This window comes from Callorhinus ursinus, unplaced genomic scaffold, assembly GCF_003265705.2.
Source record: "Callorhinus ursinus isolate GAN/ISIS: 27379988/994484 unplaced genomic scaffold, GSC_fseal_2.0 scaffold81, whole genome shotgun sequence".
Taxonomy (NCBI): Eukaryota; Metazoa; Chordata; class Mammalia; order Carnivora; family Otariidae; genus Callorhinus; species Callorhinus ursinus.
In genome coordinates, this window is record NW_027397143.1 from 530447 (window position 1) to 533656 (window position 3210).

A 3210-nucleotide genomic window follows, 5' to 3' on the forward strand; every position below is an offset into this window, starting at 1 on the left:
ACTGATTGCTCACATTCTATGGCTTTCTTCATTACCTATCTCAATATACATTATGAAAAATTCCATCTGAGCAAGATACAGAGTGTAGTTCTTGATCTAAATAGGTGGTTGAGGCAGATGATTTGGAGTGGACCGACACCCCTTTCAGTCATACTGCAGTGTGATCAACTGTGGTTCAGTGATGTCAATGAAGGCTTTCTGGTGTTAGTCTCATGTGCTTATAAATATTTTGATAGATGCATATGACAGTAAGAGAAATGGAAATTAAAATACAATAGTAAATTCTCCAGCTGAGTCTTATGTTGCTTCCTTTATTTTTTAGAGTAATTGATTAAACATCCAGAGAAATGGACACCTTCACCTCTAGGAGCACATTCTTCCTCATGGGATTCTCTGATGTTAGGGAGATCCAGATCTTGCATGCAGTACTATTTTTGCTAATTCACCTGGCAGCTCTACTGGGAAATCTTCTCATCATCACCCTTACCACCATGGATCATCGGCTCCACACCCCTATGTACTTCTTCCTGAAGAACTTGTCCTTTCTGGATCTCTGCCTCATTTCCATCACTGTCCCCAAATCCATCATGAATTCTCTAATGAATCACAACACAATTTCATTCCTTGGATGTGTTTCACAGGTCTTTTTCTTCTTTCTCTTAGCCAGTGCACAAGTAGGACTACTCACAGTCATGTCCTATGACCGCTATGTTGCCATCTGCCATCCTCTCAGATATGACATTATCATGGGCCGCAGAGCCTATGTGCAGATGGCCACCACTTCCTGGGTCAGTGGAGGTCTCAATACAGTTCTGCATACAGCTTCTACCTTTTACATACCCATGTGTGGGCCTCCTGAGATTCATCAGTTCTTCTGTGATGTCCCACAACTGCTCTCTCTTGCCTGTTCATATAACATTGGGGAATTAGTAGTCACTGGGCTCAGCCTAGTGTTAGATTTTTGCTGTTTTGTGTTCTTTGATATTTCTTACATTTATATATTCTCCACCGTGCTGAGGATGCCCTCCAGAGAAGACAGACACAAAGCTATCTGCACATGCCTGCCTCATCTCCTTGTTGTGACTTGATTTATCTCTTCTGGCTTTTTTGCCTATTTACATCCCTTACCCAAATCTCCATCACTCTTAGACATGCTAGTTTCTGTATTCTATACTGTGGTGCCACCCACCATGAACCCCCTCATCTACAGTCTGAGAAATAAGGATATGAAGATGGCACTAAGGATTTTGATAATGAACACATACAACCTATCAAAATAAAGAGTTAATATCACAGACATCATGATCTATGTATTCACTGACATAATTATATGAACAATCTGTTGCATAGTCTGGTAATAACATTGGATATGTAGAGGACAAATTCTCCAAAAAGTCTCATTGTATTCATTAAAGTGCTACCAAGAAACAACCTCCTTGTCCAGATCAAGTGGATGGCAAAACCAGAATGGTTCAACTTGGAACTGGAAAGATATATGCTGACTTTATATTTGTCATACTAATGGGAACTCCTTTTCCTGTGACAAATGCTAAATTGGACAGGGTACTGGACATAAGAGATAAGTTTGGTTCTCCCAGACAAACCAATTGTATGGTAACTCTTAGGAAAAGCAGTATGTAATATGCCACATGACATAATATGTATAATGCATTCTCAAATGAAAGGAAATAGACAAAGGTAAGCAATATCTGCACAGCATTGTGAATGTATTATATGCCACTAAATTGTACATGTTCAATGTTTAATTTTAAGTTATGCTGATTTCACCTCACCAACAAGGCAAAAGAAAAAAAAGTCTGTTGTCCATCTGTCTTCCCCTTTTCTTTCTCAAGCCTATTATATGGCATTTTCTGGCATCACTTGTGTCCTTGAAATCTAGTGAGAAAACACAAATATACAAAAATTCAACTTTACTATAAAGAAATATATATGTTGTAGTAATTTTTTTTCAAGTCTTTACTTAAATTCCAGTTACTTAGCATACAGTATAATATTAGTTTCAGGTGTAGAATTTAGAGACTCAACATTTATATACAACAACCTGTGCTCATTGTAAGTGCTCTCCTTAGTTCCTATCACCAATTTAACCCATTCCCCCATCCACCTCTCCTATGGTAAACATTAGTTTGTTCTCTATAGTTTCTTGGGGGAAAAGGAGAAGAAAGCCAATAAAGCATCACTTAACTATAGAGGGCTTGTAGTAATATTAAAACAAGCTCCAGGTTGAAAAAAAAATTGATAAACCCTTAGCCAGAATTATCAAAAAGAAAAGAAAAAGGACCCAAATCAATAAAACCACAAATGAGAGAGGAGAAATAACCAACAAACAATTGCATGAGAATATTATGAAAAAATATGTGCCAAAAAATCAGACAATCTGAAAAAAATGGATAAATTCCTAGAAACATATAGACTAACACAAACTGAAAAAGGAAGAAACAGAAAATGTGAATGAACCAATGCCAGCAAAGATATTGAATCAGTAATAAAAAATCTCTCAACAAACAAAAATCCAGGGCCAGAGGGCTCCATAGGGGAATTCTAACAAATATGTAAATAAGAGTTAATACTTATTCTTCTCAAACTATTCCAAAAAATAGAAATGGAAGGGAAACTTCCAAATTCATTTGATGAGCCCAGCAGTACGCTGATTCTAAAACTAGACAAAGACCCCACTAATGAAGAGAATTACAGGCCAATATCCTTGATGAACATGGTTGCAAAAAATATCGATAAAATGCTAACAATTCCAGCAGTATATTAAAAGAATCATTCATCATGATAAAGTGGGGTTTATTCCTGGGCTGCAAGTGTTGTTCCATATTCGCAAATCATAGGATGTGATATACCATATTAGTAAAAGAAAGGATAAGAACCATATGACCCTTTCAATAGATGCAGAAAAGGCATTTTACAAAGTACAACATCAATTAATTATAAAAACCCTCAACAAAAAGTGAACAAACCTGAACATAATAAAGGCCATACCTGAAAAACCTCAGAGCTATTAAATCCTCAATGGGGAAAATCTGAGAGCTTTTCCTCTAGTTTCAGGAACAAGACAAGGATGTGCACTCTTACCACTGTTATTTAATATAGTATTGGAAGTCCTAGCATGACAATCAGACAACAGAAAGAAATGAAAGGCATCCAAATTGGTAAGTAAGAAGTCAAACTTTCACTATTTGT

The 3210-nt window shown here is 36.6% G+C and overlaps 1 pseudogene; it reads left to right on the plus strand.

The window, feature by feature from the left end:
- The first annotated feature begins 347 nt into the window (after positions 1 to 347).
- Positions 348 to 1280, plus strand: LOC112816246 (olfactory receptor 14A16-like; annotated as a pseudogene).
- Positions 1281 to 3210: the final 1930 nt, after the last annotated feature.